Source organism: Bubalus bubalis, chromosome 18, assembly GCF_019923935.1.
Source record: "Bubalus bubalis isolate 160015118507 breed Murrah chromosome 18, NDDB_SH_1, whole genome shotgun sequence".
Taxonomy (NCBI): domain Eukaryota; kingdom Metazoa; phylum Chordata; class Mammalia; order Artiodactyla; family Bovidae; genus Bubalus; species Bubalus bubalis.
Window position 1 is genome coordinate 631869 of NC_059174.1, and position 25365 is coordinate 657233.

At 41.2% G+C, this 25365-nt stretch overlaps 2 long non-coding RNA genes across 3 annotated transcripts in view; one reads left to right on the forward strand and one right to left on the reverse strand.

The window, feature by feature from the left end:
- The window catches only part of LOC123330225, a 36480-nt gene extending 17801 nt beyond the window's left edge, over window positions 1-18679 (reverse strand). The window contains exons 1-4 of one of the 2 annotated variants that reach the window (XR_006545958.2): window positions 14624-18679; window positions 9087-9130; window positions 7610-7777; window positions 3409-3629 (exon numbers count right to left, since the gene is read on the reverse strand). This is a non-coding gene — a long non-coding RNA (uncharacterized LOC123330225). Of the gene's footprint in view, window positions 1-1213; window positions 3630-7609; window positions 7778-9086; window positions 9131-14623 lie in introns of those variants that run through there. The other variant, XR_006545957.2, reaches the window with a different exon arrangement.
- LOC123330226 lies at window positions 12973-13792 on the forward strand. The gene is made up of 2 exons (XR_006545959.2): window positions 12973-13108; window positions 13661-13792. It is a non-coding gene; the product is annotated as an uncharacterized LOC123330226 (long non-coding RNA).
- Window positions 18680-25365: the final 6686 nt, after the last annotated feature.

The following is a 25365-nucleotide window of genomic DNA, read 5'->3' on the forward strand; positions in this document are numbered from 1 at the left end:
AACAAGAGTCATTCATTCACCGTCACTGACCAAAGCCTAATCTCCTTGGAGTGGGGAAGAATAATCCACCCCCAGCCCCAGGAAGGGAGAAACAAATATTCACCAATACTAATGTAGTATTGATGAATACTATCTCCCTCCACGAGGGGAGCGCACAGCGCTTACCCAAGGAAGACAGCTACCCCCTCACAGACTCAGGTCCATCTCTGTGAGGCAGAAGCAGCCTTTCTTACCCCCACACCCAACATGCAGCTGTGGAACAGGGCTGGAAACCACATAAACATCTAGCTGAAGACAGGGACGGAAGCAGGGTGGGTACCGATACCACTTCTCAGAAGGCCTGAGGACCCCATTTACTGCCTGTAGATTTGTACCATGGGAGGTCTTCTCAGGCCACTCTTCTTCTTGGCCACCTCTATGGATGACAGTGGGGAACATGCTCTTCTTGGGAGCATGGCTCCATTTTCTCAGCTAGCCTCCTGACCAGATGAGGCTTACGGGTTGTCTAAAGTCTCAGATAGCCTCAGTCTCTGTTTGTCCACGGTCATGATTCTTTTGGTGGCAGAAATGTATTTGCTTCTTATCTATTTGACTCCAGACAGATCCACTGACTCCAGACAGATCCACTAGTATTACCTACATCCATGGTCCATTTCTCTTGACAGTTGTGAGTACCCTGATCCCATGAGGCTTCTATAGGAGAGCTGAACACCTTATCTTCTATCTCTGAGCTATAATGGGGAAAATAAGACTCAAAGAGATAAAATAAGTTTTCTCTGACCTCACCCCTGGATCTGAACACAGCTGTCTATGTGGCATATGTCTATGTGTTTACCTCTACTCGTCATTCAAAATCTCTAGGCATATTCTTTCATTCTATATTACCAATTCCAAAGCCTTAATAAACTATTTTTGCAGGCTCAGAGGAGCTGAGTTAGATGTTCCCTTTAACTGAAAGATTTTTTTTCACAGCCACCCCCATTTGCGTACCTCTGAAGACTCAACTCAAATCCTTCTCAACTTGAACAACACTAGCATCACCTAGATATAGGGGATGTACTTGTTAAAAACACAAAGTCCCAACTCCCACTCTCTCAAGAGCTCATTTCATATGAGTGGGTGGAGCTGGGAACACGCATTTTAACAAGAACCCCCCCACCCGCCCACCCACACACACCAGTGATTCTGATGCCGTTGGCTGGCTTGCCACTCTTTGAGAAACTTGCCCCATAAGTTCTCTAATTTCCACCTGGTAGAGGATAAATAGCATTTTCTGAAAAATTAGCAACTTTTAAAAGTGCTTGAGAACATGTGAGAAGCACTTCATTACTTTTCACCCCAGTCCTTGGAGGTGATATCATGATAGTTATAATTATCCCTTGATTACTTCAGGATTTAAAGGTTCTTGGAGAATATACTTAGACAAGGAAGCTAAGTGATGGCCAATCTCACCCAGAAGGCCTGCAAAGGGTGAGGAGACCAGGATACTCAGGGATTCTCAGTGCCAGATCTCAGAAACACCTCCCCACGCCCCAGCATAAAGAGGAAGGAAGCAGAGAAGGACAGGACAAAGGCGGGGAAGGGGGTGCACAAGTGTTGCCCTAGGTTTTATATAACATTGAATTCATTGCCAATATTTTCAACTCAGGTAGCTGCATATAAAAGCTCAAACTTGGCATCTCATAAATATTCAAAAGTTCTGGAAACACACAGAGCTGGCTGCAGTGTCCCTCTGGGCATGGTCTGCAGTCCCTTGCCACCAGTACTGGCTTGTCTCACCACCTTCACCTGTCCAGGCCCTGCAGTGGTGGGATAGCAGCCCTGGCCAACTTGGTCATACTTCCTGTCACAGTTCAGCCTTTGGGAAGAAGACTGGTATTTCTCCTCCTTCTCACTAAATGGTCAAAGATATGACTTACAGAGTCTGAGAAAGTGGGAGTCATAAGCAGGCAAATGCCTCTGAAGGAAAGAGTTCATCATCTTCAAGAGAGCTCGGCTTCTTGCAACCTCATCATATCTCCAATGGAGAAGATAATGGTCAGAACATTCTGTCACAACTTTGGACTTCGCTAAAACCTTCTCCAATCACACCAGATATTGTCAGGCCAAGGAAACAAAGAAACTCTTCTTTGTGGAAGCAAAACAGGCCTTGCCATGAGAAGAATCTTGTTCATGTTTTTCTGATGGCAAATGTATTTGAATAAAGATCTTCTAAGATAAAATGAACAGCTTTAGAGTAAGTTTATCACTCACGAAGCTATCATAAGGTTTTTCATGGTATTTGGGAATTAATTTAACATTAATTTAACATTAAAACAAAGAATAGAGTCTGTAGAATAAATATGGTCTTTGAATAAGATAGCTAAAATTCTATATTAATATTCAAAAATATAAAATAATTGCATTCAAGCAATAGCTCAAAGACATTTTATCATAATTGTACACTCACAAAAAAATTATGAAGGAAAGATCTGGGAACCATTACAGCACTCTCAATATGAGGAAACTAAAAAAGTAATAGTCTTTAATTCAAACCCAACCAATCCAATGTGTAGATTAGTTATCCAATTACTGTGCAACCTCTGGGAGTTGTTAGAACCAAAGCCACATACTGCAAACCAACCAAATGCACAGCTAGCTGCCCCTCATTGGTTGTCATTAACCATCCTTGGAGATTCATATCCTTTCTTAAGAAGTCAACCAGAATTCCAAATCTCTACTATCTTATCATAGGCTACCTATGCATAAAGAATTTTTATCTTTGATATATTAGTTCCAGAAGATATCCAGAAACTCATTTTCAAGAGTGGTTTTTAAAAATTGCACTAAATAAAATTGATATTTTCCTTCAAATGTATCACATTTATAAATACAAGGCATGCAATTTCTGAGCAAAGATAACTATGCTTCATAGGATCAAACGGAAGCCCTTATTTAAAAATAAACAATTTGAACCAGTAAAATTTTCCTTATTCATCCATCCATCCAGGTATTTATTAAGCACCTCCTAGCTAGATCACTGCAAGTGGTATTGGAGTTGCAAAAATGGCTCCAACAAAATTCCATGGAAGTTGAGGATGATGCGAACATAAAAAACTAGTTTATACATGGCAGAATTACTAAATATGGTCTCAGAATTCTTTTGATTGTAAGTGACACAACCCCACTCAAATCAGTGTAGCCATAAAAGGGAATTTACTGGGTCATATAAATGAATCATTGGGTATAGGGTTCAAGGAAGCCAGATCCAGGAGATCAAGCATTATCATCAGAAATCAGTCTGCATCTCTCCACTCTGCTTTCCTGTGTTGGCCTCATTCTCAGATAGCCTGTTTCTACATGGTAGATTTCTACAGGTCATGTCTACATTAGCCTTAGTGCAATCTAAGAAGAAAAATTTTCTCTTACCCTGTGCTTATAGCAAATATCCCAGAATTTGCTTGCTCTGACTGGATCCTGTTGAATTATGAAAAACCATCCATCCCCAAATCCATAGCCATTTGGAGCAGGAGCCAGAAGTTGGGGGGGAGCAGATTCTGATTGCTCAGGATTAGTCCATGGAGCTTGGGTGAAGAAGATCTCAGATGCATCCAAACTTCATAGGCTGAACTTGAAGGAAGGACAATCCCCTGAGAAACAGTCATGGTACTGTTATCTCAGTAAGAAGAAATGAATAACAGACAAGTAAACATAACAGTTGCTTCTTATAAACATTCTAAGAAAATGCAATTAATCTACAGTCACTATCTAGAGGAGATAGAAGTGTTATAACAAGTGCAGTGATTTGCACATACTGGGAAATGTACAAAGAAAATGGAGAAAAACTAAAGAGGAAGATGCTCAACCCCTTGGTTTGAGTTCAGCTTTTTTGGATCCTCTACTTTCTGATAAATCATGGTACTTAAAGAACCACCTGTTTAAGTACCTAACCACCAACTAAGAATCTAGGTACTTTATATCCTCATTTGTTATTAACTCATTCAATAAATACGCCTTTAGTTATTTCTCTGTGCTGAGTGCTTATCTATGCAGTGTTAGAGTAATGAAAAAAAAGCACACAAAAAAATCTGTCCTTATGAAACATAGTTCAGTCAGTGAATACAGACAATAAGTAGAAAATTAATATGTAATATACCAGACATCATATGATGGTAACTACTTTGAGAAAAACAAGGCAGAGAATGAGGGAAAGGTAAGATTAAAGTAAAGTAAACATGAGGAAAGCCATAATGCTACAGTAAAGTTCTTAAAAAGATGTGAAGATGAGAGAGTGAGTCACAGATATCCAAAAGGAAAACAATCCAGGCATAGTAAAAAGCCAGTGTAAAGGCCCTGAGGCATGAATGTGCCCAGAATCTTTAAGAAGACTGTTGTGTCATGGCAGAGAGGAAAGAGTAGTAGGTAAGATGAGAATGATAACAAAGATGCAGAATGTGTATGACCCTAGATGCTATAAAGACTTTGGCTTTTATGTGATGGATGGGAAGCAACTGGGTGTGCTGAACAGAAGTAAGTGAGGTCACTCAGTTGTGTCCAACTCTTTGCAACCATTGTAGCCTAACAGACTCCTCCGTCCATGGGATTTTCCAGGCAAGAATACTGGAGTGGGTTGTCATTTCCTTCTTCAGGAGATCTTCCCAACCCAGAGATTGAACCCAGGTCTCCCACACTATAGGCAGATGCTTTACCATCTGAGCCAACAGGAAGGAGGTCATAATATTACTTTCATTTAAAAATAATCACTCTGTAATTAACTACAAAGGGAAAGGGATGAAAATGAAACAGGGAAACCAGTTAGTAAACTTATGCAATAATTTAGGTTAAAGATGATATGGCAACTAGGAAACTGATTAAATGTTGAAGGTATAGTGATAAGATTTGCTAAAAAAAAAAAAAAAAAAAAAAAAAAAAAAACTGTATTGGGGATACTTTCAAAAAAAGTAGCCAAGGATGACACTGAAAATTTTGACCTCAGGAAACGGAAGGATGGAGTTGTACCAACTATAATGGGGAAGATTTGGAAGGTAGGAGTTCTGTTCTGAACAACTTGAGTTTGAGATGATGGTTACACACCTACATAAACATGGAGAGTAGACAACTGGATATAAAATTCTACAATTCAGAGGACAAGTCTAAGATGGAAATGACAATTGGGAACTTGTCATTGTGTGGGTGTTTAAATCCATGAGAAAATATAGTCACTAAGGAGGAAAGGTTTCAATAAAAGAAAGAATATGTACAAAGAACCCTCATGCGGACACTGCAACTTTAGCAATCAAGACAATAAGGAGGTGATTCAACAAGATAGAGGAGTAGGTAGATGAGGAGTACTTCTCTCCAGGGATCATCAAGAATACATCTTCAGATGCAAAGAATCTCATGGAGCAACAGCTGAGAGTGGGCAAGAGTCCCTGAACACAGGAAAGGAATACATAGATCCAAGAAAAACTAGGCAGGATGAAGGAAGGAAGGGAAAAAGTGGAGGGGAGTGAGTGAGACTGGACCAGCACCCAGGGAGGTGGAGGAACTGAAGTAGGGGTGAGATTCCCACATTGGAGCAGTACTTTGGGACAGAGGGGAGACGTGTGAGGCTATTGGAGAGTGAAGCAGCTGATCTGTGATGGTCTGAAGGGAGTGAGAACCACACAGACAATCCCCACAGGCTAGGCCTGTGGTATGCCGCAGGGATTCTGGTCCTCCAGTGCATGCGGTGGCTAGGAGCTGAAGTGCAGGGATTGGAGAACAGTCCCAGGGTGAGGACTGCTATTGTCAGCAGGGAGGCAGCCTGAGGGGATGAGAGAGAGGAGATCACGGGGAGGAGTGCCCTTGGGGGCAATCTGGGTACTCATGGAAGCTGGCGACACTGCTGAGTCCCACACGGAGGGTGGGGCCATCGCTATAGCCTCTCTCCCCACATGCCAGCGCTGGCAGCTGACCAATAGAGAGCTCCCCCAGAGAGAGTGGGCCTTGGAGTGCCTAATGCACCAAGCAATAGAGAACTACCCCACCTAGGGGGACCCTTTGAGCACCTGGCTTGCCAAGTAATAGAGAAGGATCCCAGCCAAGAGGGCCCTTGGAGAGACTGCTGCATCTAGCAATAAAGAAGGATTCCGGGGGGTGGGGGGAGGGGGGCGGGGGGTGGGGGGAGTGCCTACTGCACCAAACTAAAGAGGACCAGCCAGGCAATCTCTTTGAATGAGAGCTTCCAGAGGCTAGAAAAATGCTCTAAGAGAGTCTCCAGTCAGCTTCCCTGTGATCAAGCAGATGTGCTATTGCCATGCCTGGCCTTCACTGGGGAAGGGTTGCCAGAAGCTAGAAAAAACCCTACTAGCACCATATCAATGCTCAAAATTCTCCAAGCCAGGCTTCAGCAATATATGAACCGTGAACTTCCAGATGTTTAAGCTGGTTTTAGAAAAGGCAGGGGAACCAGAGATCAAATTGCCAACATCCACTGGATCATCGAAAAAGCAAGAGAGTTCCAGAAAAACATCTATTTCTGCTTAATTGACTATGCCAAAGCCCTTGACTGTGTGGATCACAATAAACTGTGGAAAATTCTGAAAGAGATGGGAATACCAGACCACCTGACCTGCCTCTTGAGAAATTTGTATGCAGGTCAGGAAGCAACAGTTAGAACTGGACATGGAACAACAGACGGGTTCCAAATAGGAAAAGGAGTACATCAAGGCTGTATATTGTCACCCTGCTTATTTAACTTATATGCAGAGTACATCATGAGAAACACTGGGCTGGAAGAAGCACAAGCTGGAATCAGGATTCCTGAGAGAAATATCAATAACCTCAGATATGCAGATGATACCACCCTTATGGCAGAAAGTGAAGAAGAACTAAAGAACCTCTTGATGAAGGTGAAAGAGGAGACTGAAAAAGTTGGCTTAAAGCTCAACATTCAGAAAACTAAGATCATAGCATCCATTCCCACACTTCATGGCAAATAGATGGGGAAACAGTGGCTGACTTTATTTTGGGGGGCTCCAAAATCACTGCAGATGGTGACTTAAGCCATGAAATTAAAAGACACTTTCTCCTTGGAAGGAAAGTTATGACCAACCTAGAAAGCATATTAAAAAGCAGAGATGCTACTTTGCCAACAAAGTCCATCTAGTCAAGGCTGTGGTTTTTCCAGTAGTCATGTATGAATGTGAGAGTTGGACTATAAAGAAAGCTGAGCACCAAAGAACTGAGGCGTTGGAGAAGACTCTTGAGGGTCCCTTGGACTGCAAGGAGATCCAACCAGTCCATCCTAAAGGAGATCAGTCCTGGGTGTTCATTGGAGGGACTGATGTTGAAGCTGAAACTCCAATACTTTGGCCTCCTGATGCAAAGAACTGACTCACTGGAAAAGACCCTGATGCTAGGAAAGATTGAGGGCAGGTAGAGAAGGGGACAACAGAGGACGGGATGGTTAGATGGCATCACTGACTCAATGGACATGAGTTTGGCCGGACTCTGGGAGTTGGTGATGGACAGGGAGGCCTGGCGTGCTGCAGTCTATGGGGTCGCAAAGAGTCGGAGACGACTGAGCAACTAAACTGAACTGAGCACCATATCCCCTGAGCCTGTGGCCACTGGCTCCTCTGTGTACCTTGCGCTGCTGTGGTCCCCATGATCCAAGCTGCTGTGCCAGCTGCATGCCTAGTCCTCACTGAAGCAGACCCAAGTCCTCCAGGGCAGCCTTAGGAGCAAACTCCTGTGGATCACCCATATGCAGAGGTGGAGATAAAACCACAATCGAGCTCCAGGGGCATGGCGGCTAAGGAAGAGGATTGAAAACATTTCCACCTTTCCATACAAGCTGCAGATTAAATCCACATAATCAACTAGGTAGACTCTGTGTCTACGGAAAACATAAAAGGACAGTGAGTATTCACACAAAAGAAAAATACCTAGCTCTGGCGACCATGAACACTGGAGGCAAGTACCTGAAGGAGCTGGGCCAGATTGGAGTCTGAGCTGCCCCTACAGTGGGTCCAGAGAACAGTCTAGTACTGGAGGGCCTCCTAGGGAGGCAAAGGTGGAACTACATTCTTTAAACATTTTTCTCCTTTTTTCCCTTTTCCCCCTTTTTTTCCTTCTTTTTCCCCCCATTTTCCACTCTGTTTCTTTCCTTTTGTCTATTGTTTTCATGTTCTTTTTTTGTTACTCCTTTCATTGTTATTTTTGTACCTGCTTTCTCCATTTTCAAAGTTTCTTATTTTTAAATATATTCATTTGTTTCCAATTTTATAGTTTTGATTGCTCTCTCCTTTTTTTGACTCCAGTTTTTCTCCTTTTTTCCCTCTTTTTTATTTCTTTCTTTTTCTTTGTAATTGTGCAAGTTTCCTTGGTTGCTCTTGGCTATTGACTGTTGCCTGCACCATCAGCTGCAGGGTTTTTTTCTTCTATAATGTGAGGCCTGTGAAGTCTTGATGCTACAGTAAGGGGTTGAACCTGAAACCTTGAGGTGGTAGACCTGAGCCCAGGACTGTGGAACATCAGGGAAATCCCAACCTCATGGAATATTAGTCTATGCAAACTCTTCCAAAGGCTTCCATTTCAACACTTCCATTTCAAGACAAAGACCTACCCAAAGACCAGAAAGCTCCAGTGCTGGATGCCTCATGCCAAATCATTAGCAAAACAAAGACACAACACTGCCGATGGCAGAAAGGCTGCCCAAAGCCATACCAAGCCTATAGATACCCCAAAACACACTACTGGGCATGGCACAGCTCTCCATGGAGGCAAAATCCAGCTCCAGCCACCATAGCAAAATCACAAGTCCCCCCAACCAGGAAACCTTCACAATGTACTGATCCAATCCCATACACAGGGGGCAGACTCCATAATTAAGAGGAACTATGATACTCTAGTCTGCAGAAAGGAGATTTCAAACACAGTAGATTAAACAAAATGAAAAGACAAAGAAACATGTTTCAGATGCAGAAACATAGCAAAAACCCACAAGATCAAACAAATAAATGGGAAATAAGATGTCTATGTGAAAAAGAATTCAGAGTAATGATAGTAAAGATGATCCAAAATCTTAGGGAAAAAATGGAGGCACAAAGCTATTTACCTACTGGAGGTCCAGATCAAGAAGATGCAAGAAATGTTTAACAAGGACCTAGAAGAATTAAAGAATAAACAATCAGCAATCAACAGCATAATAGCTAAGATTAAAAATACATTAGAGAGAACCAATAGCAGACTATTTGAGGCAGAAGAATGGATAAGTGACAGAATGGTGGAAATAACTTAAAACATGTATAATATCATAAAAAAATAAAATAAAGATATAGTATCAAAAAAAGAAAAGAAAAAGGAATTAAAAGAAATGAGGATAGTCTCAGAGATCTCTGGGACAATAAGGATACCCACACTAGAATTATATGGGTCAACGAAGAAGAAAAAAAGAAAGAGTATGAGAAAATATTTGAGGAGATTATAGTTGAAAACTTCACTAACATGGTAAAGAAAATAACCACCCAAATCAAGGAATCCCAGAGAGTACCATATAAGATAAACCCAAGGAGAAACATACCAAGACACATATTAATCTAACAAAAATTAAACATAAAGAACAAATATTAAAAGTGGCAAGGGGAAAGCAACGAATAACACACAAGGGGATCCCAATAAGGTTAACAGCTGATCTTTCAACAGAAACTCTGCAGCCCAGAAGGAAGAGGCAGGATATACTTAAATTGATGAAGGGGAAAAAAAAGAAAACTCTGCAAACAGGATTACTCTATCCAGCAAGGACCTCATTCAGATTTAAAGGAAAAATCAAAAGCTCTACAAACAAAAGTTAGGAGAATTCACACCAACAAAGGAGCTTTACAACAAATGCTAAAGGACTTCCTCTAGAGAAGAAACACAAGAGAAAGAAAAGACCTACAAAAACAAACCTGAAACAGTAAAGTAAGTGGTAATAAGATACATATCAATAATTATCCTAAGTGTAAATGGACTACATGTTCCAACCAAAAGAAACTGACAAAACCAAAACCCCTATATATGTGTTGTCTACAAGAGACCCACCTCAGACCTAGTGACACACACAGATTGAAAGTGAGGGGCTGGAAAAAGATAGTCCATGCAAACAGAAACCAAAAGTAAGCTGGAGTATTAATACTCATATCAGATAAAACAGACTTTAAAGAGACAAGGAAGGGCACTACAGAATTATCAAGGGCTGTAGTTTTCTCTGTTTGAGGCATCTTTGTCTGGTTTTGGTATCAGGGTGATGGTGGCCTCATAGAATGAATTTGGAAGTTTTCTTGCTTTGCAATTTTCTGAAAGAGTGAGCAGGATAGGTGTTAGCTCTTCTCTAAATTTTTGGTAAAATTCACCTGTGAAGCCATCTATCTGGTCCTGGGCTTTTATTGGTTGGAAGATTTTTTATTACAGTTTCTATTTTCATGCTTATGATTGTGCTATTCAAATTTTCTATTTCTTCCTGATTCAGTTTTGGAAGGTAATACTTTTCTGAGAATTTGTCCATTTCTTCCACCGTTTTATTGGTGTATAGTTGCTCATAGTAGTCTCAGGATGATTTGTATTTCTGTGCTGTCCACTGTAATTTCTCCATTTTCATTTCTCATTTTTTTGATTTGAGTCATCTTTCTTTTATTCTTGTTGAGTCTGGCTAACACTTTGTTTATTTTGTTTATCTTCTCAAAGAACCAGCTTTTAGTTTTGTTGATATTTGCTATTGTCTCCTTCACTTATTTTTCACTTATTTCTGCTCTGATTTTTATGACTTCTTTCCTTCTACTAACTGGGGGTTTTTGGTTCTTCTTTTTCCAGTTGCTTTAGGTGTAAAGTTAGGCTGCTTATTTGGTATTTCTCTTATTTCTTGAGGTAGGCTTGTATTGCTATGAACTTCCCTCTTAGCACTGCTTTTACTGAGTCTCATAGGTTTGGGCTTGTCATGTTTTCATTAGCATTTGTTTCTATGTATATTTTGGTTTCCTTTTTGATTTCTTCAGTGATCTGTTGGTTATTCAGAAGTGTGTTGTTCAGCCTCCATATGTTTGTGTTTTTTATAGTTTTCTTCCTGTAGTTGATGTTTGATCTTACAGCACTGTGATCAGAGAAGATGCTTGAAATGATTTCAATTTTTAAAAATTTAGCAAGGTTAGATTTGTGGCCCAGTATGTGATCCATCCTGGAGAATGTTCCATATGCACTTGAGAAAAAGGTGAAATTCATGTTTTGGGGTGAAATAACCTGTAGATATCAATTAGGTCTAACTGGTCCAATATTGCAAACAGGACAAGTGAGATGAACATTGATCATTGACAATTTAGTCATCATCATACGAGTCATTAGCAGTCTTAGAGTAGCTATGGGACAAGAGAAAAACTGAAAACAGAACACGTCAATGACTCTTCTATAGAATTTTTCTGTTATATCAGGTACCTAGAAATGTAATCTGCTGGTTCACCATCTCCCCATCCCCCAACAAAAAAACTTAATTTATTGTCTTAAGTGATGAAAGAACCAGACTCTGTTTGAGTCATCCTCTGCCCAGCATTTTTCAGAAAGGATAAAAATCACAAAGTGATAGCTGAAATAATTGAGACCAAAGTATTTCCAACTAACCTCAGATATTTTACATGCATTGTTTTTATGCCATAAATCATAAGTTCCCTACGTCATCCTTGATGTCAACACAAAAATCGACACATTTATTTATTCTTTCTTCTCTTTTCAATAATATTTGTTAAGATTTTCAGTTCCAGAAATAGTAGAATATTCTCACATATAGCAATTGTAAACTCTGGAAAAATTATGAAGTATGGCTGCTTGAGGGAACTGGGAAGCAGCCAGGCAGGCAGGAGCTGGATGGGACTTCTTCTTTGAAATAACAGCACACAGAGAATGAGAGCCGTAGTCATATCACATTGCCAGGGAGGTACAAGCTGAAAGCTGTGGTCATATTGACTTAATATGTCAAAGAAGGAGTTTGAAACTGCCAGAGTGGCTGGAAATTGAAGGCGGAAGTCCTTTAAAAGAAGAAACTACAGAGAAGGTGAGTCCCCAGTTCTATCTACAAATGCTTCTCAATAGAGAGGCTGCTGCTGCTAAGTCGCTTCAGTCATGTCCAGCTCTTTGCGACTCTATGGACTGTAGCCCACCAGACTCCTCTGTCCATGGGGTTCTCCAGGCAAGAATACTGGAGTGGATTGCCATGCCCTCCTCCAGGGGATCTTCCTGACCCAAGGACTGAACCTCTATTTCTGAAGTCTCCTGCATTGGCAGGCACTTTCTTTACCACTAGTGCCACCTGGGAAGCCCTCGATATAGAGGAGGTTATATATAAAGTCCCCTCTGATTCTTGGCTTATCTCTAAACTGTATATAAATAATAACTCCAGGAAGCACAAGAAGAAAAGAGCAGCTGGAAAGCTAAAAGACCGACCTGATATATCAGCTCCTATTCAGTGCATGGGAGATAGAGTTTGTATCCCAGAAAGTTAGAAGGGGTCAGTAAAAACCTCAGCAATTCCACTGAAACCCTAGAAGGACTACGCCTTAGGAGTTAAGAGTCTTCCCAGGGTTAAGGGTGTGTGCTTGGTCTAGAGGCAAAACAACAGACGTGCCCTAACAAAACCTAAGACCAAGCCTCCAATAACTCAAGTGGGTCTGCCAGTAATTGAACTGCCTGACAGAACAAAACCTAACAGTCTTCAGAGAAAGTTAACAATTCAGAGTCTCTACAACATATCATTTACAATGAGTGCCCAAAAGGCCCTCAGCTGGGGAAACTGAATTCCATGCACCAATCCTCTCCAGCTCTCTATGGAAGGAAGTACATGAAATGTACTTTTCCCCTGTACTTTTTCACATTTCCCCTGAAATGTGTCTTTCTCAGTAAAAATCAACCCTCCTGGCAAAACTTTACATTACAAAGGAGGAAGCACAGGATTATATAGTCAAGCTATAAGACTCAACCAATCCTGGGGCCTCTGAGAATGCTTCAGGAGGAGGTAATATTCAAACTAGAATTAGGAGAACCAGCAAGCCTGAGCCAGAAGGAGGGAAAAGTATATGAAATGCTTGGGATTGACAGAGAATATGGGTGTCGCTGGAGCAAGGTACCAAGGAAAATAGAGGATGGGTTGGTCAGAATGAAGGACAGACAGTCAGATTATGAAGGGCCTTGTTCATTGTGTTAAATAGGCTAGACTTTCCGTGAAAGTGATGGAATGCCAATAAAAAGTTTCAAGAGGAAAGATATAATCAAAATTTTAGTGTCAAAATATCCTCCTGGCTAATGCAATGAGTCAATCAGGAGAAAATTATGTTTGAGGTATCCAGAGAAAGTCCAGATGCCATAAGAAATTGAATTTATTTGTCCAGAGCTCAGCAGAAAGGTTAGGTTGATATGGAAAAGTTGATTATTCAGCCCACTGAGAATCACTGAAACCTTGGAAGTAAATGAGGTACTCAGAGAGCAATCAAGGAAATAAAAAGATCCAAGGCAGAAACCTGAGAATCGCCAGCATTCAGGCTTCATTGGTTAATGCATTAACCAATAGCACTGGCAATAATGTATTTTATGTTATGGATGGGGCCTCCCTACAATCAGTCTAAATTAATGAATCGTCCAACATCAAATTCACATAATTTCTGTCTTTCTGTTTTAGATGATTTTACAGAAGAGCAGTTCTCACTCAGGGGACATCTGGCAATGTCTGGAGACATTTTGACCACCACAACTAGGAGGGTGCTACAGAGATGCTGTTAACCATCCTATAATACACAGACTCCCACAAAAAGAATTATTCCATCCCAAATGTCATTATTGCCAAGACTGAGAAGCCCTGTTCTAGAAGCTCATTGGCCTGGCCTGTGGATACTGGTAACTTTGGTGTTTTCTTCCCAAGGATTCCTGTCAAAGAATACAAGTTTCTAAAGCTAACATCAAAGAACCCTGTTATTATCATACAACTGAATGAAACTAAAATCTGAAAATACCAAGTTGCACAGATACGGGAAGATATAGGAACTATAGCTTTTACTTGTGACTTGCATGTGGGAAAACTAATCAGACAATCTCAGGGGTGGTAGTGCATGAGTTCCATGATGCCCTGAACACAAACCAATTCAATTATGTAAGAGACAACCAAGTATTACCAGACCCGGAGTTGCTTAATGTTTTGTGAGCAGAATGGTATTCAGTACTACTGATTGCTGACTTTTTTCTGTTAATGAGATAACTAAGTGGGGGGTCCTGTGCCCTCATCCTCTGACTGCAGTAATGTAGAGAGGTGCTCTGCTGTCCAAAGGAGAGAGGGAAGACATGAGATTTGCCTGAAGCTGAGCGCCATGCTGGCTTTTTCCTCCTAGAAGTGAACCTCCCTTGTCTTGAGCCTCTGCTTTGACCCAAAACCACGTCTGGGTGCTGAAAGCCAACAGGAGCCAAGGACCAGGTTTGAGACGAAGTTCCAGTTAGACTGGGGTTCTGATAGAGATGGGCACATGTGGCAAACAAGCAAAACAACTCTATTTGGATGGAGAACCGAAGAGCCTCCCAAAAGAGTACTGAAAGTCATAACAAGAGTGAGAGTGAAAGCCGGTGGAGCAGGGGGCGGGGGGGAAGCACTTACCCAAATGAGCCAGAGCCAGGCTAGTTTTCTGCTCAAAGTGTGGTCTATCAATCAGCAGCAGCAGCATCACTTGCAAACTTAATGCAGGTCAGGTCCCATTCCTGACTCACTGACTTGGAGTCTGTGTTTTAACAAGATCTCCAGCTAAGTCTAAGAAGCACAGATTGTGCCCTAAGTTGAGGGAAAAGGGTGACGTACTGACACAGGTGGATTAGAGCAGACTGTCTCCCCACCTGGCCTCTCAGGTTCAAACCTAAATGCTGTGGAACCGCCGGAAGAATTCACTGAAACCCTTTTAACGGGGTGAGAAAAGGAGAGACATGGCTTTGGTATACAGAAAGCACATTCCACAAACTGATGGCGGGTGTTCCCTCCCACTTTGCCAAAACACAGCTGTGGCACCTTTCCATCAGTATTCAAGGCTCTGTTCAGGCTCCTCAAACATCTGCTCTCCCCGTCTCAGCAGACGAATTCATGCAGAGTTGACCTAAGCAATCAGATAGGAATACCTTCAACTCTCTTGTGCAAAACTCAGAAATGCGCCTGGTTTCCTCCCACACACATCCCAGCAGGAGAGGAGGACTCCTTCTCCTGCGCAGGCTGAATCCTGGGGCCCAGGCCGATCAGCTGTTCTCTTCGCTGGCTCTGTCCTGGTGGCACGGCAACAAGCTGAATTCTCTTCCAGATTTACTTTAAAAGAAGAACAGGGACTCCTTCTAGCCACCATAACCTCCAATTAATACCCTGTAAACTTTCCTTTTCAGTCATGTTGACTTCAAAATAATCTGCTTATTACAATATTTCTAATGTACAAGAATATCTGTATACCTACTACCTAGATTGGACACATCTTAAACTTGTCTATATTTGTTTCAGATATATTTGTATTTCCAGAATAAAAAAATTATAGTGACAACTGAAATGTCTTCTGTCCTCCTCTCTGATATCTCCTAATAGCTAACTACAACCATTAAATTGGTGTGTAACTCAAATTCATAGGGGCTTCCCAGGTGACTCAGTGGTTAACAATCTGCCTGCGAATGCAGGAGATGAAGGAGACAGCAGGTTCCATCCCTGGGTGGGGGAGATCCCCTGGAGAAGGAAATGACAACCCACTCCAGTATTCTTGCCTGGGAAATTCCATGGCCAGAGAAGCCTGCTACAGTCCATGGGGTCACAAAGAGTTGGGCATGACTTAGCGTCTGAACATGGACACATGCTATTCATGAGTGCTTTGTACTTGTACTATATGGGGTATGTAACCATCCGCAATGCACCGTATTACTTGGCAAACTCTTAAAGCTTAATTAAAAGATGTAATATCACATGGGTTACTCTATAACTTCCTCTCAGACAAACATTCTTTCTGAGATGTTGACTTCCTGTTCTCCTTATTTCTATGCTATTGCTGGCATGAATGTTACCTCTTTTTTAAACCTTGTGACATATTCTAATCATTGTTTTATGCCACCAGAAACTGTTAAACTCACCTACATATTTATACCATCTTCTGGTCATGATTTTTCCCTTCATGCTGCCCTTCCATTTGTGATCACAGTCCGTCAGTCTGAAGTGCACCCTTTAGAATCCGCAAAATTAGAGTGTGTTGTGGAGAAACATGCTCAGTTCTTTGAAAACATCTACATTTTCTTTTCATTCTGGAAAGATATCTTTGAAGGGCACACAATTTCAAGTCAACAAGTTTTTGTCCCAGTGCAGGGAAATACCTCCCCACTGTTTTCAAACTTCCATTGTTTCTATGCGAAGTCTGTAATCAGTTTATTTGCCATTCCTTTGAGGTGTATTCTTTTCTTAACCTGGATCTGTTTAAAACCCTCTCTTTGCCTTTTGTGTTTCTCTATGATGTGTAGGATGTAGGTTCTGAATTAATATTATTTTTGTAAGAATTCACAAAGCTGTAGAATGATTGCTTTTACCTCTTTTGGAAAATTCTCAACCATTACCTATTCAAGTATTGCTTCTGCCCCACCCCCCTCTTCTCTTTTGCAACTTCTCACTTGATGTGATTTCTTAACTTATCTTACCTCTATCAGATTTTCCATTTCTTTGATTCTGTGTCATATTCTAGGTAAGTTTTGCAGATCTATCTGGAGTTCACTATTTCTCTCCTTTAACTGTGCCTAACCTACTGTTAAACCTATTCATTATGCATTTTTATGCTGACCATTGTAGTTTGATATCCAGAATTTTTTGTTAATATAATCCATCTTATTTTATAGTCTTTTACTCTTCATTTGCACTGTAATCTTTTCTATTTCTTGAAGTGTGTTAAACATACTTGTTTTTTGTTGGGTGTTTAATAATTTCAGTATTTGAAAATTTTCAGGTCAGATACTGATCTTCTTGCTGGTTCACATTCATTATGCCTCATTTCCATATGTGTCAGTATAGGTGTGTTATTTTTATTATAAGCTCTTTTTCTAGAACTTTATCAGTATAAATTATATGATACCTAGTTTGAAAACAAGATCAAGGAGGATTTGAATTTGCTTCTGCCATAGGTCTAGAGGAATCTACCAGCCAGAACCAACTTAAGCTAAATTCTTGGCTAAATGATTTTTCGGCCTATTTGGATGACCTGATTTTAGACCACAAACCCACATGAGGATTGGTTTGCCCTTTTCCATCTGTGTTTCTAAATGCCATTGCCACTCCATCTTCTTTTCTTCTTTCTTCTAGGTTCTGATTTTTCTTACCTTAGTATGTTAGTCATGCAGTCATGTCCAACTCTTGGCAAACCCATGTTCTGTAGCCCACCAAGTTCTGTCCATGAAATTCTCCAGGCAAGAATACTGGAGCCGGTAGCCATTCCTTTCTCCAGGGCATCTTCCCAACCCAGAGATCAAACCTGTGTCTCCTGCATTACAGGCAATTCTTTACCAGCTGAGCCACCCTTTCTTACCTAAACCCTCCTTATCTTTGGGTTTCAGTGTAAATGTTATTAATGCTTTTCCTAGAAAGAAATCTGGACTCAACATCCTGGCCCTATGTTACCACTTTACCCATCATAATGTAGTTGCATTATGTGTTCCCTGAGGTCCAAGATTGTGCCTTGCATCTCCAGTACTGGAACTTTCCAATATAGTGCCTGGTGTGCAGTCCTGGGTCTTTTAACTGACCCATTGCTAAAAGAGTACTCTGGGGCTCTGGTTGTTGTCATCATGGTCAGGAGACGGGGTTGTGCAGAAATGGTTGTGAACCTTAACTGTTCTAGCTGGAGCCATCAGTAGTCGAGTCTAGGTGCCAGATAGACAAAGTTTTCTGGGGCCTCACTGACCAAACATGGCAATCATAGCAGGTCTGGTAGGTACTGTGGATTCAGCTGAAGGAGCCTGGAGTATAAATGGAATCAAATGACAAATAGCTGAACATTTTCATTTGTGAGCTGAACACTTTCATTTGCGAGCAAGGATTCAGGGAGCAGAACTTGCCATACCCAGATGTTTCGTACTATGCAGACTATTTCTAGCTGAAAACTGTCAAGTTTCAGGAAGACATTTTGGCCATATCCCTAACTACCTGAAAAATTTAGATAGTGAGCCTGTTTGAGGAATATAGCTATCATCAGAGATATCTGGAAAGAATATGGCCTAGGTGTGGTGGGAGAAACTCTTAAAGATGAAGCGTGTCCCATTGTCTCTGTGTCCCATTGTCTCTGCCTTGCCCAGCAAACATTTGCTTTTCCATCTCCATGTCCACTACCCTCTTCCCCTTTGAGGTCCCAAACCCCTACTCCCAACATGCTTTTTTTGTCTTTAACTAAAGATGATACTGAAGAAACTAAGGAAAACCACTAGGCCATTCAGGTATGACCGAAATCAAATCCCTTATGATTATACAGTGGAAGTGACAAATAGATTCAAGGGATTAGACCTGGAAGACACAGTGCCTGAAGAAATATGGAAAGTAATATTTCACAGCAGGTGGTGGTCAAAATCATCCCCAAGAAAAAGAAATTCAGAAGGCAAAATGGTTGTCTGGGGAAGCCTTACAAATAGCTGAAAAAAGAAGAGAACTGAAAGGCAAAGGGGAAAAGGAAAGATACACCCATCTAAATGCAGAGTTCCAAAGAATAGCAAGGAGAGATAAGAAAGCCTTCCTAAGTGAACAATGCAACGAAATGGAGGAAAACAATAGAATGGGAAAGACTAGACTTCACTTCAAGAAAATTAGAGACACCAAGGGAATATTTCATGAAAAGATGGGCACACAATAAAGGAGAAGAAGAGTAAAGACCTAACAGAAGTAGAAGACATTAAGAACAAGTGGCAAGAAAACACAGAAGAACTATACAAAAAAGATCTTCATAAAGACCCAGATAACCACAATGGTGAGATCACTCATCTAGAGCCAGATATCTTGGAGTGCAAAGTCAAGTGAACCTTAGGAAGCATCACTACAAACAAAGCTAGTGGAGGTGGTGGTATTCCAGCTGAGCTATTTCAATTCCTAAAAGATGATGCTGTGAAAGTCCTTCACTCAATATGCCAGCAAATTTGGAAAACTCAGCAGTGGCCACAGGACTGGAAAAGGTCAGTTTTCATTCTAAGCCCAAAGAAGGGCAATGCCAAAGAATGTTCAAACCACCACACAATTGCCCTCATTTCACATGCTAGCAGAGTAATGCTCAAAATTTTCCAAGCCAGGCTTCAACAGTATGTGAACCAAGAATTCCCAGATGTTCAAGCTGGATGTAGAAAGGGCAGAGGAAACAGAGAACAAATTGCCAACATTCGTTGGATCATATAAAAAGCAAGAGAATTCCAGAAAGAAAAAAAAAAAACAAAAAACATCTATTTTGGCTTCATTGACTATGTCAAAGCCTTTGTGTAGATCACAACAAACTGTGGAAAATTCTTCAAGAGATGGGACTACCAGACCACTTTACCTGCCTCCTAGGAAACCTGTATCAGTCAAGAAGTAACAGAACAGACATGGAACAAAAGACTGGTTCCAAATTAGGAAAGAAGTACATTAAGGCTATTTATTGTCATCTTGCTTATTTAACTTATGTTCAGAGTCTATCATACAAAATGCCAGGCAGGATGAAGCACAAGCTGAAATCAAATTTGCCAGCAGAAATATCAATAATCTCAGATATGCAGATGACACCACCCTTACGCAGAAAGTGAAGATGAATTGAGGAGCCTCTTGATGAGAGTGAAAGAGGGGAATGAAAAAGCTGGCTTAAATCTCAACATTGAAAAAACTAAGATTGTGGCATTTGGCCCCATCACTTCATGGCAAATAGATTGGGAAATAATGGAAACAGTGAGAGACTTTATTTTCTTGGGCTCCAAAATCACTGCAGATGGTGACTGCAGCCATGAAATTAAAAGATGCTTTCTCCTTGGAAGAAAAGCTATGACCAACCTAGATAGCATATTAAAAAGCAGAGACATTACTTTGCCAACAAAGATCTATCTAGTCAGAGTGACTCAGTTCAGTTCAGTTCATTTGCTCAGTCCTGTCTGACTGTTTGCAACCCATAGATTGCAGCACGCCAGACGTCCCTGTCCATCACCAACTCCCAGAGCTTACTCAAACTCATGTCCATCGAGTAGGTGATGCCATCCACCATCTCATCCTCTCTCATCCCCTTCTCCTCCTGCCTTCAATCTTTCCCACCATCAGGGTCTTTTCTAATGAGTCAGCTCTTTGCATCCAGTGGCCAGAGTATTGAAGCTTCAGCTTCAGCATCAATCCTTCCAATGAATATTCAGGACTGATTTCCTTTATGATTGGCTGGTTTGATCTCTTTTCTGTCCAAGAGACTCTAAAAAGTCTTCTCCAGTTCAAAAGCATCAATTCTTCGGCACTCAGCCTTCTTTATGGTCCAACTCTCACATCCATACATGACTACTGGAGAAACCATAGCCTTGACTAGATGGACATTTGTTGGCAATGTGATGTCTCTGCTTTTTAATATGCTGTCTAGGTTGGTCATAGCTTTTCTTCCAAGGAGAAATTTTAATTTCATGGCTGCAGTCACCATCTGCAGTGATTTTGGAGCCCAAGAAAATAAAGTCTCTCACTGTTTCCATTGTTTCCCCATCTATTTGCTGTGAAGTTATGGGACCAGATGCCATGATCTTAGTTTTTTTCAATGTTGAATTTTAGGCCAGCTTCTTAATTCGCCTCTTTCACTTTCATCAAGAGGCTCCTCAGTTCCTCTTCGCTTTCTGCCATAAGAGTGGTGTCATCTGCATATCTGAGGTTATTGGTATTTCTCCCAACAGTCTTGTTCCAGCTTATGCTTCATCCAGCCTGACATTTTGCATGATGTACTCTGCATAGAAGTTAAATAAGCAGGGTGACAATATAAAGCCTTGACGTACTCCTTTTCCTATTTGGAACCAGACTGTTATGTCCAATTCTAATTGTTGCTTCTTGACCTGTATACAGATTTCTCAGGAGGCATGTAAAGTGGTCTGGTATTCCCATCTCTAAGAATTTTCCACATTTATTGTGATCCACACAGTCAAAGGCTTTGGCATAGTCAATAAAGCAGAAATAGATGTTTTTCTGGAACTCTCTTGCTTTTTCTATGATCCAGCAGATGTTGGCAACTTGATCTCTGGTTCCTCTGCCTTTTCTAAATCCAGCTTGAACATCTGGAAGCCCTCAGTTCACCTACTGTTGAAGCCTGGCTTGGAGAATTTTGAGCATCACTTTGCTAGACTGTGTAATGAGTGCAATTGTGTGGTAGTTTGAACATTCTTTGGCATTGCCTTTTTTGGGGATTAGAATGAAAACTGACCTTTTCCAGTCCTGTGGCCACTGCTGAGCTTTCCAAATTTGCTAACATATTGAGTGAAGCACTTTTAAAACATCATCTTTTAGGATTTGAAATAGCTCAACTGGAATTCCATCACCTCCACTGACTTTGTTCATAGTGATGCTTCTTAAGGCCCACTTGACTTTGCATTCCAGGATGTCTGGCTGTAGGTGAGTGATCACACCATCGTGGTTATCTGGGTCATGAAGATCTTTATTGTATAGTTCTTCTGTGTTTTCTTGTGCCTCTTCTTAATATCTTCTGCTTCTGTTACATCCATACCATTTCTGTACTTTATTGTGCCCATCTTTGCATGACATGTTCCCATCTTTGCATGACATGTTCCCTTAGTAATTCTAATTTTCTTGAAGAAAACTTTAGTCTTTCCCATTCTGTTGTTTCCTCCATTTCTTTGCACTGATCACTGAAGAAGGCTTTCTTATCTCTTCTTGCTGTTCTTTGGAACTATACATCAGATGGGTGTATCTTTCCTTTTTTCCTTTGCCTTTCACTTCTCTTCTTTTCTCAGCTATTTGTAAGGCCTCCTCAGACAACCATTTTGCCTTTTTGCATTTCTTTTTCTTGGGTTGAGCCAGACTTGCCTGTGAGTGTCCAGGAGCCTCTGGAGGAGTCGTGGGTCGACAGTGGCCTGCTGCGGGGTCAGGGGCACTGAATACAACAGTGTATGCACAAATCCTTTTGAAGGAGGTTGCCATTACCTTCATTATCCCTACCATAGTTTCGCCTCAGGCCAAACAACAAAGAAGGCACAGAGCCCTGTCCATCAATGGAAAATTGGATTAATATTTACTGATTATGGCCCTGCACATCAGAACAAGACCCAGTTTCCCCCACAATCAGTCTCTCCTAAAAGGAAGTTTCTGTAAGTCTCTTATCCTTATCCATCAGAGGGCAGAGAGAATGAAAACAACAATCACAGAAGACTAAGCAAACTGATCACATGGATCACAGCTTTGTCTAATTCAGTGAAACTATGAGCTATGCCATGTAGGGCCACCCACGATGGCAGGTCGTGGTGGAGAGTTACAACAAAGCATGGTCCGCTGGAGAAGGGAATGGCAAACCACTTCAGTATTCTTGCCTTGAGAACCCCGTGAACAGTAGGAAAAGGAAAAAAAGTCTGAGTGACTGAACAGCAACAAAGATGAGAGTTAAGGTAAAGGTTTCTGCCATTTTAGAGAGTTACTCAGTTTTCCTAGGTCTCTTCCATGTACACATGTTATTAAATTTTGTTGTTTTCTCCTGTTAATCTATCACATGCCAATTTAATTCTGACTCAACAGAAGAACCTAGAAGGGTAGAGGAAATTTCCCTCCTCCTCAACAAAGGTGAGCCACCCCCTTGTGCACACATTTGTGTTAAGTTGCTTCAGCCGTGTCCAACTCTTCGTAACCCTATGGACTGTAGCCCACCAGGCTTCCCTATCCATGGATTCTCCAGGCAAGATACTAGAGTGGGTTGCCATTTCCTCCTCCAGGGGATCTTCCTGGTCCAGTGGTTGAACCTGCATCTCTTAAGTCTCTTGCATTGGCAGGTGGGTTCTTTACCACTTAGCTCCATCTGGGGAGCTAAGCCACCCCCTTGAATGTCCTAGAAATCCTGAGTGACATTTCACAGAGGAATAGAGTTCTGAGTTAGAAGCAGAGCCAAATATGTGCAGTGGAGTATGTTGTTCCATTGTACATGCAAGCAGGTAAGGATTGGGAAAACCCAGTTTATACCCAGATAAATATGACATCGTGCCTGCCCTTCAGCGAGTTAAGTAACTAGTGGAAGAAAGAGCAAGTTAACAAAGTATTAACTTCACAGTATGAGAAGTGCTACAAAACTAAACTACCTGAGCTGTGATAACACAATAAAAGAATAGAGACTCCTCTTACTTACCATGATTGCCACTTTTCCCACTGTCCTTGCCTACAAAAAGCCCAAAATGTGACAGAATGTGGAGCTGCTGGCTTCCCATACTTTACCCTCGTTATAGATTTTTGTTTTCTCACTCAGATTATTATTTTATTTTCTAATCTTCAACTAGGTCATGTTTCTTCTCTACTGAAGAAGTCCAAGTATGAAGCTTGGTGATGAGGAGGGGAGTGGTGAGCACGGGGCCTGAGAACCAAAGGACGCTTGTGTCAATCCAGGAGTCTAAACTCTTTCTGAGTACAAAGCAGAAGCCTTTATGATTAAGTTTCCTAGAGTCCTTGTCAATCAGTGGTCTCTGGTGATACAGGACTCAGACTCAATCTCTGAGGTCCAAGAAAGTGAGATAATTAGTGAACCAAGTCAGAGATAAGAAGATAACCTCTGTCCTCTCTCAAAGGACAGAGCCTCCTGCTCTATGGGATTCAGAGTGTAGTTTTATCAGATTTGTAGTGTTCTAAGAAAGACTCCATCCAAATCCTATATTTTTAAACAGTGACCCAAAATTCTTTTTAACACTTTGAGGACAGATAGAATACTCTGTATTTATCAGATGTGACCTGTGGTCTATAAACTAGGGTGTGAATATCCTCAGCCAACTCAGCTAGGACCCCCTTGCCTAGTGCCCTTTGTAGAGGAATCCTTTTTTTTACCAAATCATCCCTTTCCTCTCATCAACCTCCTGGCCAGTTTGCGAAGTCAGTAAGTGTGAACTGCCTCTATCGAATTGTTTCCAAGTGGGCCCAGTGGATCACAGTGCAACCCTTCCCACAGAATCTCTCAGGAAAGGAACAGGAAAGAAAGGCAGAACACAAGGGATAAACAAACCAGCTGTTTCCAAGAATAGAAACACCATATCCCAATTAGTCTGTACCAAAATCTAGAGAAAGGACAATATAGAGACAAGATAAAGTTTGCATAATCATAATGCCACATTTGTCCCAACTAGGTATGTGCCCTTGAACTAAAGGTGCTGAGCATGGCATCTGTTTACAAATGAGGCAATTGGAGGTAGCTAAAAGTATTCATCTTTTTTACTACTTCCTTCAGTGTGCATAATATTAGCCAAATGTCTCAACGGCTGGTAAATCATCTTTAATTCCTTTGGAACTCATCGTAGTAATGTTAACCATGATGGATTCCTGTGGTATTTAAAGAACTAGATTGTCAATTAGCTTTTATGAGATACATCACAGTCATCAGCCTTGTATCATACTTCTTATTCACTGAAGCCAGTTATTAAAATGTACAATAATTTGCTTTTATTATAATCTATCTAAAAGCCAAAGCTAGTCTCCAAAATAATTTAAAGTTCTAAGTTGCAATCTAAGAGACCTTTTCTTCAAAATGACTACATAATGTAGTGTTACCATTCTTCGTTAATTATTTTGCAGAGTGTGAATTTTAGTTAATCGTTTCTCGCAAGGACCAAATAACGAAGGTGCTTCCTAACAGCCTCTCTGGGAATAAGTACAATCCTTTCAGAAGCTAATTAATCAAGCCATGCTCGTAAAAACGTGTAACTACCCACCAGGGTAAGAGTCCCCAGAGGCCTCCGGCTACTGGAAATCACTTGCCCATGGTGTTGACCTTGGCTTAGAGAAAGGACAGTGAGTCAATTCTGACTTGGCACAGTACCCACCAGAGACCTTCCATGCCAACCAATATGGTCATCTGCTCATGATAACCTGGAACTTTAAAAACCCCATCATCACTGCAGGTGCTCTTTAGAACTTGCCCAGTACTACCTGCAGCTTGAGGAGGCAAAGGTAGATGGGCCTCGTGGAAACACAGGAAGATGAGGAAAAGTCCAGCTCTCTGTTTCAAATCTAATATGTAACCGTAAGTTTACTTAATTATGATTTTCCAAGAACTTGAAGATAAATCTGGATTTGATTCCTGCCCTTCAGGAATGTATGGTGCAATGGTGCAGACAGAGACACCCAAGTAAATGACAAGATGAGATAGAGTTTGCACATCTGAGTTGGCAGCTCCACAAAGGTTC